This window comes from Grampus griseus, assembly GCF_964374135.1.
Source record: "Grampus griseus genome assembly, chromosome: 3".
Taxonomy (NCBI): domain Eukaryota; kingdom Metazoa; phylum Chordata; class Mammalia; order Artiodactyla; family Delphinidae; genus Grampus; species Grampus griseus.
The window spans coordinates 43,811,731-43,827,626 of NC_139019.1; the positions used below are offsets into that span (position 1 = coordinate 43,811,731).

General features: G+C 41.2%; 2 pseudogenes across 2 annotated transcripts; one reads left to right on the forward strand and one right to left on the reverse strand.

Moving 5' to 3' along the window:
- Window positions 1-546: 546 nt before the first annotated feature.
- LOC309819818 (mitotic-spindle organizing protein 2B-like) lies at window positions 547-1,157 on the reverse strand (annotated as a pseudogene). The gene has a single exon. The product of its transcript is annotated as a mitotic-spindle organizing protein 2B-like (transcript).
- A 13,315-nt stretch (window positions 1,158-14,472) lies between these two features.
- LOC309819819 (large ribosomal subunit protein eL33-like) lies at window positions 14,473-14,836 on the forward strand (annotated as a pseudogene). Its single transcript has one exon. The product of its transcript is annotated as a large ribosomal subunit protein eL33-like (transcript).
- Window positions 14,837-15,896: the final 1,060 nt, after the last annotated feature.

The window sequence follows — 15,896 nt, forward strand, 5'->3', positions numbered from 1 at the left end:
TATTGCTAGAAAAAATTCCTTCCCTCTAGATTTTCAGTTTATTACCATGGAGTGCACAAAATATTCTTGTATAACTCTTCTGACTTCTACCATATCTCCTTTTTCAAACTTTAAAGTGGTATGTGTATGCATATGTATGTGTATATATGGGTGTGTGTGTGTGCATCTGTGTTTGTATTTTAATTTATCTTTACAAAGAGCCAGTTTAGGTTTATATATATTTTTGGCGACCCCAGAAGTTATTTTCCCTTCTATAGGTCACTTCCTAAGTGATTCCAAGTACTCACATTTGTTTCACGTTTGGAGCTAGTCTGGAGGGTGGGTAGGGAATTTCTTAGGTAATTTATAGTTCCAAATTCCCTTTCTGGTTCGTTTCCTCTGCACAGATTCAACTTCTAGTACCTAATTTTACTATCCAGAGCCAATTTAGAAGTCATCAGGAAAACATTCCGCTGCTTTTTACCTCTCGTCAACAAATTTATCTGCAGTCTTGCCTTTCTTTTCTTTTTTTCAGGTTTTCAAAGAGGTTTATTACCAACGGGAGGAGCAGCCTGCCTGCGAGGCTGGAGGCCCGCGGTGGGCCCGTGCGAGGCCTCCCGCTCAGGTGCTGCTCCGCGTGGGGCTCTTCCCCGGCCCGCCCCGCTTGGGCAGCATGGTGGCGCTGGGTTGGCGGGGCATCCTCTGGCTGGATCCTTCCCGGACGCCGCGTTCTGTAAGCGCCGGGCCTCCGCCGCCGAGGGCACCGCTGCCTTTGTTTCTCCCTCGGGTCTCAGGCACGCCGGGCGTGAGCAGGGGCACGGCCGCGGGGTCTTGGGGCTCGCTCGCCAGCCTCTGCCCGGCGCACATGCACTGAGCATCTGGAAGACGGCGAGGGGCACCACGTTCAGCTTCAGCACGTCCACCAGGATCTTGCACACGTCGGGGTCCATGGCGCCGCCCGCCGCCTGCGCCAGCTTGAACAGCTCCATCTCCTCGGCGCCCAGCACCTTCTTCCGCCGCAGCGCCAGCTTCTGCAGGTCCGCCTCCAGCCCCGGGGGCGCCCCCGGCCCGGGCCCCGCGCCCGCGCCCGCGCCCGCGCCCGCGCCCGCGCCGCCATCTGCGGACGGCGGAGGATGCGTGTCCGCGTTCTTGCCTTTTTTTAAAAACCCTATTCCCATTCCCTCTCACCACAGTGAAAGTTGGTAATTATTCAACTAGGCATTGCATCTATCCCTCCCACATTCCTACAGACCTTGGGTCATTAATGAATGATTCTCAATTATCATTAAATTCTATCAACTGACTTCCTTCAGTCTGTCAACAGGCTTAAGTCTCTCCCATCTTAGTCGAACAGACACCTCCCTTTATCCTATGTTCCCTTCTAGTTACCTCTGTATGTCTTTTCTTCTCATTACAGCCAGCCCACTGAAAACATAATCTATTGTTTCCACTCATAATCTTTCCTCCACCCCCATTACTTCCCCAAATCTCCTCTTGCCAAAGTCAGCAGCGGTTTCTTCCTTGCTGAAAAACAGTGCACTCACCACAGCATCTGATGCTCTTGACCTCCTTGAAATGCTTTCCTTTCTCCACTTTCTTGGACCCCATTCTCACACTTTCCCTGATTATTCTTCTAGTTTTCTGGCCATTCCTTCTTAGCCTCCTCTGCAGATTCCTCTTCCTTTCTGGAATAGAGAAGTCCTTCAGATGTCAGACTTCCCACTGTCCTTAGCCTTCTTTTCCCACTTACCCTGGAAGACAATGGCACCAATTAATCTTTACCGGGAGATGGCTTCCAGAGGTGAACTCTGGTCCAAAACATTCTGAGGAGGTCTTCTGTGTCCACACTGGACTTGCCTAGATGTCCTAGAGGCACCACAAAGGCAAAATGTCCAAGTCTGAACTCATCATTTTTCCTCAAAACTTGTTTTTCCTCCCATCCTTCCCTCTTGATAAATGATACTGCCATCTATCCAGTTATCCATGCCAGAGATCTGATGTGATGGCATGAGATAGTATGATTACAAAACAGAAAAGCCACTCGATTTTGCAAGTAAAAAGAAGATTTATCATATGCTTAAGGATAAGTTCATGGAAGGCATTTATAAGAATTATAATCAGGTCTCAAAGGAATCTCCTCAAAATCTCTATCTCCCAAGTTCACTTGAATTTTTTTTTAAGTTTTTATTTTTTTGGCTTTCATCTGTTTCCTCCCTCTGTGAACTAGATTTTTCTGCTAATATATGGCTCACTAAGACTAACACCAATCCAGCATGACCTTTCAGGGAAAGCTCACAACAGCATTTCCCTGTTCATACCAGGAGAGAGTCACATTGCCCCAACCTACCCAACTCAAGTGGTGCAAACATGTCTGCCTATGTCCTCTGCCTTAGCTGGATCTGTAGATGATAACAGATGCTTTTTCGAATGCGTTGTGGGAAAGCTAGGCTATACGTCGAGAGTTAGTCCTTGACTTTTGACTCTTCACACACCCTCACATCTAAGAAATAATGATGAAGTTCTGTCAAGTCTACTTTTCTAATATTTTCCAAATCTAGCCACTTCTCTTCATTCCCCTCTCTCACTTCTCTAGTTAAGGCTGCCCCTTCCTAGGTCCTTCCAATGTGTCCCTATATTCAGTCCCTCTTTCTTCACATCCATCCTCTACACTGCAGCCAGAGTGACCTTTCTAAAGTACCAATATGATAACATCACTTCTTTACTTAAATCTTTTCATAGAACATGTCAAGGCTGACACCTGACATGTCAAGGTGTCTGTATGTCAATTCAAACTCCTTATTATGACTATATTAGTTTCCCAGGCCTGATGTAACAGATTACCACAAACTTCATGACTTAAAACCATGGAAGTTTATTCTTTCACAGTTCTGGAGGCTAGAAGTCCAAAATCAAGATGTTGCCACGGCCATGCTTCCTCTGAAATCTCTTGGGAAGAACACTTCCTCACCTTCTTCTAGATTCTGATGACTCCTGGCAATCTTTGGCGTTCCTTGGCTTGAGCTGCATCATTCCAAACTCTACCTTCATCTTCACATGGCCTTCTTTTCTGTGTGTCTGAGTCCTCTCCTCTTCTTATAAGGACACCAGTCACTGGTTCCAGGGCCCACCCTAAATCCAGAATGACTTCATCTGAGATCCTTAACTAATTACATCAGCAAAGACCCTATTTCTAAATAACCTCACATTCTGAGGTTCCAGGTAAATATGAATTTTGGGGGGAATACTCCTCAACCCACTACAATGGCCTACAGGTGTCTTTTATGATGATATGATACGGTATCTACTCATCTCTCCAGCCTCATCTCTTACCATTCTCCAGCTCTCATATAATCTCTAGTCATAGTAAGCCCCTTGCAATTCTGGAACCACAAGATGCTCTTTCTTACTTCTGGATTTTTGCATTTCCTGCCCACTTCTGTTTGGAATCCTTGCAGTCTACCTTTGCCTGGGTCTTACTATTTTTCAGATTCAGCTGCTCTAGGAAGTCTTCCCAAATCTCACCCATCATTGCCATATGCTCTCCTTACCCACAAATTCCCATTTTACCTTCCACTTACCTCAATCATAGCGTGTATCCCACTATTTAGTAATTTTAATTGTCTCACTTCTCCTGTAGGTCTCTTTTCTCAATTCTTTGCCACCGAAACAATCAGTAAGGGACGAATCATTTCTTGTTTTCTTTTCATTTGCTTTTGTATTCTCACTGCCTAACACAGTGACTAATAGGCACTCTACAAGTGATTATAGAATGAATGAATGAATGTCTTTGAAAAGTGGTTCACATATGGTAAGAATTTCTAGGTGTTAAAGCTGATATGCAATAGCATCTGTGGTGGTTTCTTTATTCAGATTTGTCCTTTAGAGAGAATAATAACTTCGTCTGAGAAAATTGAGGGAAGCGCTCCATGAATATTGAATATTATATTAGGCAGTATTAAATTACCCCATTTAGTTTTGGTGTTGCATGTGTTGAAAACCCACTTTGATCTGACCATAGCGCTATTCATTTTGATTATCCTTAGATCAAATAATGTAAGATTCTCAATTACAGTCATAAATTTGAATGATAGAATTACCATATGAATGGGTTTGAATTCCATATTAATATTAACCTTAAAAAATTATGTGAGTTTTTTCTAAAGAGAAGAAAAGCCTCTATTGAAATTGGAAAACGTGTATACCTACAAGTGAAAGAACTTGAAATAGAGCCTTAAAGAAAAGAGAAAAGTTAAAGTAGATAGTATTGATTACTTTCAGGTAACTCACCACTCTCATCATCAATAGAATTTAAATTATACAAGCACTTTGAATAAAATGAGGACAAATGTTATTAAGAAGATCACATTCCTTTTAGTTAGTCATTTTTGGAATAAAAGGCTCCCCAGATTCTTGAATGTTTTCCTTTTTGGTTGATATAGCATCAAGGATTATATAAGTGTGTAGCAGGCACATATACTTATATATGAGTTGTCTGAACTAAAAGAGCCTACAAGCTAATTGTGGTGAAGGACATCAACAAGTAGGACATCAAGAGTGGGGACAGTTTCTGGAGGCCCTTGGCCTCCTTACGAACCCTGAGACCCAGTCATGGGTAAGTTCTTGTAGCTGTGTTTAAGGGAGTTGTAATGACCTGCCAAAGGGCAGCTGGGGAGATCAATGGGATGTGGTGAGGTACTCCAGACTAACACAAACGCAAGCTCCCAAGAAGCATCAAGAACAAAATAACTCAAAGGTGGAGAAACTGAGCTGTGATGAGACCAAGAAAGGGGAATTCATAATGGTCACCTGGTTTTCAGATTGTGCTCTGGGAACCTACTCAGCAAAATGGAAGAGCATGACTTGTAGAGAAAAAGAACTACACTTTTCCTTCACTTTTCCGTCCTTCCTCTCATCTTTCTCTGTATCTCCGTCTCTATCCTCTTTCTTTCTCTTCTCTCTAACTCACACTACTCTCTTTGTTCCTCTCTGGATTACTGGAAAATTGAAATAAAAGCAAAGACAAATCCCTGCTCTTCACATAACCTTTCCCTGTTGCCTATCTCCCTGTGAACAAAGGCCATAGCTGGAAAGAACTAGATATTCTCTTATAACCTTCATTTCTGAAAATCTATTCATTCAGTGTGTTTTTTGTCATTCATTCATTTGTTCATCATTCAACATTCGACATTTATTGAGCCTCTAATGTTTTAGGTATATAATTTGTCTTCCAGATCAATTATTTTCAATCTGTTTCTTTTTAAGTTATGCAAACTTTTTTTCCAGTAAAAGATTGCTGATGTTCAATATGGAAAACATGACAACTGCACTGAATGAACTGGGGGTGGGGAGGGACACAGAACTTGGCCAACTCCTACCCTGCCCTATTCTGCAGCCCCTGAAGGATGCTATGTGGAGTATAGCACACACACCACTGTTCTATAATGAGCACACTCTCATACATTGCATTGGAAATGTGAATTAGTACAACGACTTTGAAAACAGTCTGACACATAAAGTGAAAGATACGTCCACCCAGTTCTACCCCAGGGTATACACCTAAGACTGAAACTCACACATATGAGAACCACGGGACACGTCAAGAGTAAGCACAGTTCATAAGAGCCTCAAAATGGACCCAGTTTTAATTTCCATCAACAGTAGAATGGGACCTCCCTGGTGGCGCAGTAGTTAAGAATCCGCCTGCCAATGCAGGGGACATGGGTTTGAGCCCTGGTCTAGGAAGATCCCACATGCCGCGGAGCAACAAAGCCTGTGTGCCACAGCTACTGAGCCTGCGCTCTAGAGCCCGCAAGCCACAACTACTGAGCCCGCACTCCTAGAGCCTGTGCTCCACAACGAGAGAAGCTACTGCAATGAGAAGCGTGGGCACCGCAATGAAGAGTAGCCTCCGCTCGATGCAACTAGAGAAAGCCCACACAGAGCAACGAAGACCTAATGCAGCCAAAAATAAATAATTAATTTACAAAAAACACACAAAACTGTAGAATGGATAAGTAAAATTGTGGTAAAGAACAATTACAGTGGATAAACTACATGGAGCAACGTGGATGAATGTAACAATGTTTAATGACAGAAACAAGAAAAAAATAATATGGACAATATGGTTGCATTTACATAAAGTTCAAAAGTAAGCAAAACTAAACTACATTATTGAGGAGATGCACACGGAGAAGGTTTGAAAGACTAGAAAGAAGAACAAAGAAGTAATTACTATAAAATCAGGTGAAGTTACTTCCAGGGGAGATGAAAAGGGATGTTACTGGCAAAGGTCACAGGGAGTAGTAGGTGCTTTGGGGATGCTAGCATTGTCTTATCCCTTACTCTGGGAAGTGATCACACTACTGTTTGTATTATTTCTTGACTTAGTGGGGTGATTATACCTGCATTTGTTTTCTAATTATTCATTAAACATACTTTATGTTTTACATCTTTTCCATAACATTTCTTGCTTGTTTAAATGGCTAAGCAAACAAAATACCATTGCTCGATTCCAGGGGGGTGGGGCAGTAGGGAAAGGGACCAACTTTGACGATTTTGGAGTCTCTAGCTCCTGGCACAATGTCTACACCAGGCGAAAGGTCTATAAATGCTGGCTCAACCAAACTGGCTTAGGCAATGTGACATGATTTGAAAGAATAAATATCTTGCAGAGCCCACAGGCTACACCCAAAATTCTCATCTTTACTCCATGTCAAAGACAAAATGCTGCTGTGGTTTTGTGATTCCGTTTATCTTACTATGCATTATTTAATTTATACTGAGTAAAAAATATTTATTTTCTTTGGGGACATCAGTGTTTTTAACTGAGTTTTGTTTGTTTAACTCAGTACTGACCTTTAATTTCAAACTTCGTAAAAATTTTTCTAAATCTAGACAAAACAATTGACCTCAGTCTCTAGCACAGCCAAACACATACTAAAAGTTGGCGGATATAGACACATAGTTAACGTGTGTTCTTGATTTTCCCTGTTTCTCCTTAAAAGATTGACCAAAGGAAACTCTGGTTATTTGTGGGTTAATTTTGTTCTAATTGAGAATTCACTGTATTCTATGTTATGCAACTAAATTAAAATACTTCATTTACTTTAGATAATAGCTACATCTTTCTATTGGTCAATTATTAACGACCAATCAGATTCTTTACCTGGTTTAATCTTATCTATGATAATAACCAATCCTCTGAAAATTATTAGCCTCAGATGCAATTACAAAAATGTTGAGATATTTTAATAGTTTTCAATGTTTTTAAACATAGAATTAATTGAAAAAAATAATTTATATATACATCATGTATAATGTTGTGGGTTTTTTCAATAGTTTAATTTTATTTATTTGTCATACATGATAGCTGTAACAGCCTTAACATAAATTGAAATAAAATGAAGAAAATTTCACTCATAAGCCCAATGCCACCACAAATCAAACTGTTTGCAGTATTAATTATACAATTTAGTTCCCTATTTTTTTAATTAATGAGATCATTTTAAAAGATATGTTAGTCTTTGCTCTTCTATAAACTAGAAAGAAAAATATTTCATATTTTTCGTTTCCTACTTAGTTCAAAATTATATGTAGGATTGACAACAAATGTTAAGAATTCTATGTATGCTCTTATATTCCAGTGTATAAATTGTCCTATGAACATTCACCCATAAGACAAAGATCTGAAATAAAATACATCAAAAATAAACCAAAATGAATAAGTGGTTATGTTTATCTCATATAAATTCTAGAAACAATGTAGGTGTCCTAAGTGATGTCATGTTCTCATAACTTATCCTTGCATCTTCTATCCAATTATTAAATATAAATGACATTTATTTAAAGTTATAGAAGAGAAACTTAAAAGCTTTTGCACAGCAAAGGAAACCATAAACAAGACCAAAAGACAACCCTCAGAATGGGAGAAAATATTTGCAAATGAAGCAACTGACAAAGGATTAATCTCCAAAATTTACAAGCAGCTCAAGCAGCTCAATAACAAAAAAACAAACAACCCAATCCAAAAATGGGCAGAAGACCTAAACAGACATTTGTCCAAAGAAGATATACAGACTGCCAACAAACACATGAAAGAATGCTCAACATCATTAATCATTAGAGAAATGCAAATCAAAACTACAATGAGATATCATCTCACACCAGTCAGAATGGCCATCATCAAAAAATCTAGAAACAATAAATGCTGGAGAGGGTGTGGAGAAAAGGGAACACTCTTGCACTGTTGGTGGGAATGTAAATTGATACAGCCATTATGGAGAACAGTATGGAGGTTCCTTAAAAAACTACAAATAGAACTACCATACGACCCAGCAATCCCACTACTGGGCATATACCCTGAGAAAACCACAATTCAAAAACAGTCATGTACCAAAATGTTCATTGCAGCTCTATTTACAATAGCCAGGACATGGAAGCAACCTTAGTGTCCATCAACAGATGAATGGATAAGGAAGATGTGGCACATATATACAATGGAATATTACTCAGCCATAAAAAGAAATGAAATTGAGTTATTTGTAGTGAGGTGGATGGACTTAGAGTCTGTCATACAGAGTGAAGTAAGTCAGAAAGAGAAAAACAAACACCGTATGCTAACACATATATATGGAATCTAAGGGGAAAAAAATGTCATGAAAAACCTAGGGGTAAGATGGGAATAAAGACACAGACCTACTACATGGACTTGAGGATATGGGGAGGGGGAAGGGTAAGCTGTGACAAAGTAAGAGAGTGGTCTGGACATATATACACTACCAAACGCAAAATAGATAGCTAGTGGGAAGCAGCCATATAGCACAGGATGATCAGCTCAGTGGTTTGTGACCACCTAGAGGGGTGGGATAGGGAGGGTGGGAGGGAGACGCAAGAGGGAGGAGATATGGGGATATATGTATAGCTGATTCACTTTGTTATAAAGCAGAAACTAACACACCATTGTAAAGCAATTATACTCCAATAAAGATGTTAAAAAATAAAATAAAATGAAGCCACAAAGAACTTTGCAGCCTACCTCACAGCAGCATTGAGGAACAACGCATTGAAATAGTTTTGTAAACTGTGAAGTATTTAACCATTGGGGAGATTTATCGTGCGGATGGAACGTTTTAATTCACTAACTAAAGATAAATGCAATAAACCAGAAAAATCAGATGAGATGAAGACAAAGCCCAGTAAAGGTGGTCTTTGATGTAGAACACAAAGATTGAAAGTGTGATGGTGTTCCCTGGTGGGAAACTTCAATCTAGAATTAAGTTTCAAGTGTTCCTATAAAGAGTCAACAAAGGAAGAAACAAAAACAGAAACAAAAAACCCTCAGTCTATTATCCAAAACAAAACAGGAACTTGCAAGCTAAGGAAAGGAGGGCTGAATGAGACTTATCTTGGGTTTAGAAGCAGAGCCCTCTGAGGCTCTGAGTGCCATTTTATTGTCCTCTGTGGAAGTGTGGGTGGAGGATTCATGTGAAAGCTCCTACTGCCAGTGCGCTCAATTACTGACAGAAAATCGCCCTGGTGTTGGGGGAAAAAACCTTTCATTTGGGGTATAGAAACTGAAAACAAGTTAAAATTAATGGTTACAGCATTTTAAAAAATCCTCCTTTCGTACCTCTATAAGGAATAAAAAAAAATATATTGTTCACTATTAATGTTATCTAAACATTGCTGACTTATGCATTTGGACCATAATACAGAAAATGAACTTAAATATTTTTATCATGATGTCTAAAAACACACAAAAATGTTTCATAATTAAAGCCTTAAATGACCCTATCTTTTCTTTTCTTCTCACACCAGATCCTGGGACACAGGCTGCTTTCTTCATCCTTCATCCCTGTCCCCCTGGCCATAATCATGTTTGTTTTAAGGAATTTTCCTGCTGATCATTCTGGAAAACCTGTTTTATCTCCATTCTCTCCTCGGTTCTCAGGTAAGCTCCTTTTGTGTTCCCTGCATTCACTGTCTCCATTTTCGTTTTCCTCTTCAGTTTCCAGTCTGACCTGGACCTTCACCATCCCCTGAAATAACCTTCTTATGGCCAAAGCAGTGAACTTGAAAGAGGTAAGACTGCAGGCAGATGTAGGTGAATAATGAAGGAGGCTATTACCCCAAACCTAGGTGAAAGAAAATGGCATCTGGAAACAAAGTGATGTCAGTGAGGGCCGATAAGCCTGGATTCCAGTTCTGAGTGAGAGAGAAATCACAGGTGACTGAGTGGGGCGATGCTGCCACTTCCCGATATCAGGAACAGCAAGTCTGTGTTGGTGGGGGCAGGGGGAGGAGAAGGGTTTATTAAACCGGCTCTGCACAGGCAAGATCACACTAAACACGAGTGAGGATTCTCCCATACCAGGTGTCTGATGGAGGGATCCCCCCTCTACAATGGGCAGGATGGTTTGGCCCCTTAAAGATTTCTAGAAAGTAAAACCAGAAGCCAGACCTTCTTTTCTAGAAACAAAGAAGGTTATTAATTCAAACAAAAGAATGCAATCCAATATCAAAGCAATACTGATGAGTGACAACGACTAAGACTGGAATTTTCTGTCCAGAGATGTTGAACTGTTTCTGTTTCAGAAGACTACATTGCCACGTGAAAGATAATAATAACAGATATCATTTACTGAACATTTTATATACTAGAACTTAAAACATCATGCTAAGAATTTTTCATACAGTGTTTGGCTTATTCTTCATAGCAGTTATACAAGGTAAAGAATTAATATAATCACCATTTCAGAGGATGCTAAAACACACAAAACTGAGTTAAATACTTGGCTGAGGTCACTCAGCTGGCAAGTGATGGGGCTAGAAGTTTATCCCAGGCAATCTGATGCCAGAACCCACCCTCCTAATTGCTCAGGTGCCTGAGTGTCATTCACCTATTTCTGGGACTTGTGTTCTTGGAGGTGATCTATGAGGATCACACGCTCCTCTGATGAGATAGCTCTGCAGATAAGGAGGAAGAATCTGAAAGCTGGGGAGTCTAACTGTGGGTCAAACCTAAGAAAGTGAGGTGACCGAGATTATTAAGAAGCTCCCTATTGCATCCTGGACAGTGAGATCCTTTCTGGTTATAAGCCGGCCTAAACTGGTTTTCCTGCTTAGTGTGAAGAACAAAAGAGAGATCTAATCAGAAAGTCTTGTGAAGGGGCAATATATCAGTGTATCAGAGGAAGGGTGAAGGGGCAGTTCTCGAACGCAAGGTCTTATTTTTTTTTTTTTTTCTCACAAGAAAGTTTATATTTAAAATTAAAAAAAATCAGTCATGGAGGCATTCAAGTAGTAATAATGTTATACAGATTTTGCTTTTCCTTTATATCAAGACAGATTTGCAAGGCCTTCCGTGGTGGAGCAGTGGTTAAGAATCCGCCTGCCAATGCAGGGGACACGGGTTCGAGCCCTGGTCTGGGAAGATCCCACATGCCACGGAGCAACTAAGCCTGTGCGCCACAACTACTGAGCCTGTGCTCTAGAGCCCGCGAGCCACAACTACTGAGGCCATGTGCACAACTACTGAAGCCCGTGTGCCTAGAGCCCGTGCTCTGTAACAAGTGAAGCCACCACAATGAGAAGCCCACTCACCGTAACGAAGAGCAGCCCCCGCTCGTGGCAACTAGAAAAAGCCCGTGCGCAGCAACGAAGACCCAACACAGCCAAAAATAAATAAATAAATAAATTTATTTTTAAAAAAGACAGATTTGTACAAGTGTTTGCAATAGTTTGTATACAACCCACAGTCCTTTATATATATACATATGTATATAAAATAAATTTTGTTTTTAGATTTGATTTTAAGATGGAAGTGGTCACGCTAATTGGTATGCGTACAGGCCCAAGTGATCCACCGGCAACACATTTATGAATGCAAATTTTACAGGCAAGAACATTTTCATACATCTATCTGTATCTGCCTATAGACAGATATAGTAAGAAAATAAACTTAAAAATTAACACAAGGAAGTCTACTTTGTCAAGCTAACCCCTTATGTACTGGTGGTCATTTTGCTTTTATTGCAGAGGTGCAAAACGGAGCAACAAACTTGAATAAAATTTCATAACCCTTGTGAAAATAATCCCAACCCCAGGGATTACTCTACTTTGCTTCTAGTTGTTTCTCTTATTTTCAGTGGCTCAGGTTTCTATCAGAAAAGACAGATTTTACTGTAAAGCATGCTTAGTTTATTTTTCTGTATAGGGGAGAAAGTGTTCGACTCTGTGATTAGATGGTCACTAACATGAACAAGAAGAATCAGGTACAATTTTTGTTTAAAACAAAGAAAAATCCCCCAAATCCTGGGGATCTGGCATTCGCCAAACATCCTTTGGAAGATTCCAAAGTTAAATCCCTTAAAAAGGAGAGGGAAAAAGAAATGAAATGCCAGTGTCTTTGCAAGGTCTTATTGATCAAGCAAGATAAAATCAGCCCCTCCACAATAAGAGAGAGTAAATGGTTGTAGTGACAGAAAGAGAGTTGACGTCTCCACAAAATGAGGAGTCCTTAATATTTTACAGGACTAACAATGTGATCCCATTCAAATGCATGTTTCAGTCCCTTTTTAAAGTAGCATTTTTTACCTTTTTAAACTTACAATTATAAATAAGGCCCACTTTCTTCTTCCCTGATAAGTATCACAAAATTTTATCTCTGCTTCCTAAGTGTCAGGAGACCCTCTTCTCCTTACCTGAAAGTCCTGAGGCTACAACTTCCCTACTGACCAGAGGATCTCAGATTGTCCTCTTAAGAATAAAAGGAATCATACAACCTTGGTGTGGTAGGGAACTGGGGTGTGATGGTCCTTTGGCTACTGGCTGGTGAGCATTTCCCTCCTCCCTTATTGCCATGCAATTGTTGGAAATAACAAAGATTTATTTTTAAATTTTGAGTCTGTGGTCTTTTTTTTCATACCAATTGGATATCAGCTTGGCGGAATCTGGAGCCATGTAGACCTGAGGGTGGCCTAGGTAGACTACGGAATCACTCCTTACATTGTCTCCACTACCCAGGGATGCCATAGTTAATTTCTGCCTCAAGCTGTTTTCAGATCAGAAAGACTTGATTTTTCTGGCAGGGATCATAAACCGTAGGTGTCTGTCCAGAATCTACGCCAGTTCTCTCCACTTCTTATCACTTTCCTACATAACCCTTAAAAATTGGGTAACTTTTTGTCTGTAGGGTAAAGTGACTTTCTATATGAACTCTTCAGTCCAAGAGTCACGAAGGGAGGTCTACTCTGAGCTCATTTTGTTTTAGACACATGGAGCAAGGAGAACCCTAGTGGCCAGATTGTGTTTTCTACAGATCATTTCTCATTAAAAGGAACTCGAGCTCCTTGGAGAAGTGGCTGATTCCAGAGACTACCAGGTTCATATCAAAAGAACTCAGGAGGGACTTCCCTGGTGGCTCAGTGGTTAAGAATCCGCCAGCCATGGGCTTCCCTGGTGGCACAGTGGTTGAGAGTCCGCCTGCCGATGCAGGGGACATGGGTTCATGTCCCGGTCCAGGAAGATCCCACATGCCGCGGAGCGGCTGGGCCCGTGAGCCATGGCCACTGAGCCTGCGCGTCTGGAGCCTGTGCTCCACAACGGGAGAGGCCACAACAGCGAGAAGCCCGCGTACCGCAAAAAAAAAAAAAAAAAGAATCCGCCTGCCAATGCAGGGGACACGGGTTCGAGCCCTGGTCTGGGAAGATCCCATATGCCACAGAGCAACTAAGCCTATGAGCCACGACTACTGAGCCTGTGCTCTAGAGCCTGTGCTCTAGAGCCTGCGAGCCACAACTACTGAGGCTGTGTGCCACAACTACTGAAGCCTGTATGCCTAGAGCCCGTGCTCTGCAACAAACGAAGCCACTGCAATGAGAAGCCCGTGCACCACAACCAAGAGTAGCCCCCCGTTCGCTGCAGCTAGAGAAAGCCCGCGCACAGCAGTGAATACCCAACGCAGCCAAAAATATGTAATTAATTAATTAAAAAGAAAAACCTCAGAAGTCTTCTAGAATAAACTCTCACTCGCCAAGAATGGTTAATTTGAACATCACTAAGGTTAATAACTGCAACAGATTAAAACACATCAAATGTATTTAAGCCTTGTGTTTAAAATACTACTTTAAAAAACTCCAACTAATTTGTCACTTTTGGATGGTGCTAGCGAACTGATTCATTAAACTTGAAAACTGGTAACTAGAGCAAAGAAGTAATCATTACTCCTGTATTTCCTATACATACTACTTCAGAGTAACCAATACTTGACAAGCAAACTTTCTCTTTATAGAATTACACATGGAAAGAAGGAACAATAGAATTAGAATATCAGCATCTTGCAATCTCTAATGAATTCATCTAGTCAATGATCATCAGTGGCTGCTAACATCACAAAGAACACAATTGGACTTTCTGTACCACCTGAAAGAAGTACACACAACACTACTCACAATATTGTCCTGGAGCTCAGTCATCTTGGAACCGGTGGAGGCCTGCTGGAAATAGGACTTCTAAAACAACAAATATGTCTGGAAGGCTGTGGTCCAAGGTCATTTTTGCTGGCTATAAGTGGGGTCTATGGAACCAGAGGGAACACACAGCTCTCTTGAAAACTGAAGATGTATATGCTCCAGATGAAACTGAATTCTATCTAGGCAAGAGATGTGCTAATGTATACAAAGCAAAGAACAACACAGTAACTCCTGGTGGAAAGACTAACAAAACCAGAGTAATCTGAGGAAAGATAACTCGTGTTCATGGAAACACTGGCAAGGTTTGTGCCAAATTCCGAAGCAATCTTCCTGCTAAGGCCATTGGACACAGAATCCATGTGATGCTGTACCCTTCAAGGACTTAAACTTACTGAAAGTAAATAAATAAAAGTGTGGATCTGTTCTCTTGTAAAACACTAAAAAACAATTGTTGGAAATTAAAAAGCCAGTGTCAATCAGGTTATTCATTAGATCCAATTTACAGGAAACTTAAAGGACAGAGGAACACGTTAAATGACAAGACCAGGATGCAAACTCCAGTGGACAATGGAAACTATGGGAAATACAACCCAATTTCTTCAACAACAAGAAGAAGATTCATGGGCGTATTAATCAAGGTTCTCCAGAGAAACAGAACCAATAGTATAGATAGATAGATAGATAGATAGATCAATCTAGAGAAGAGTGAATTATTATAAGAAATTGGCTCACATGATTATGGTGACTGACAAGTCCTAAGATCTGCAGTCAGCAAGCTGGAGACCCAGGAGAGTTGATGGTATACTTCTGTTCCAAAGGCCAGCAGTTTCTAGACCCAAGAGAAGCTGAACCCAGTTCGAACCCAAACGCAAAGGGAAATAACGACAATCCAGCTTAAAGGCAGTCAGTAAGTGGAATTCTCCCTTATTCAGGAGAGGGTCAGCCTTTTGTGCTACTCAGAGCATGAGCTGAGTGTGTGAAGCCCACCCCCATTAGGGAGAGCAAGCGCTTTACACTGTCTACTTATTTAAATGTTAAATTCGGGACTTCCGGGAAGATGGCGGAAAAGTCCGACGCGGAGATCACCTTCCTCCCCACAGATACACCAGAAATACATCTACACATGGAACAACTCCTACAGAACACCTACTGAACTCTGGCAGAAGACCTCAGACCTCCCAAAAGGCAACAAACCCCCAACGAACCTGGGTAGGGCAAAAGAAAAAAGAATAAACAGAGACAAAAGGATAGGGACGGGACCTGCACCAGTGGGAGGGAGCTGTGAAGGAAGAAAGTTTTCCACACAATAGGAAGCCCCTTCGCGGGCGGAGACTGCGGGTGGCGGAGGGGGAAAGCCTCGGAGCCGCGGAGGAGAGCACAGCAACAGGGGTGCGGAGGGCAACGCGGAGAAATTCCCGCACAGAGGATCAGGGCCGACCGGCACTC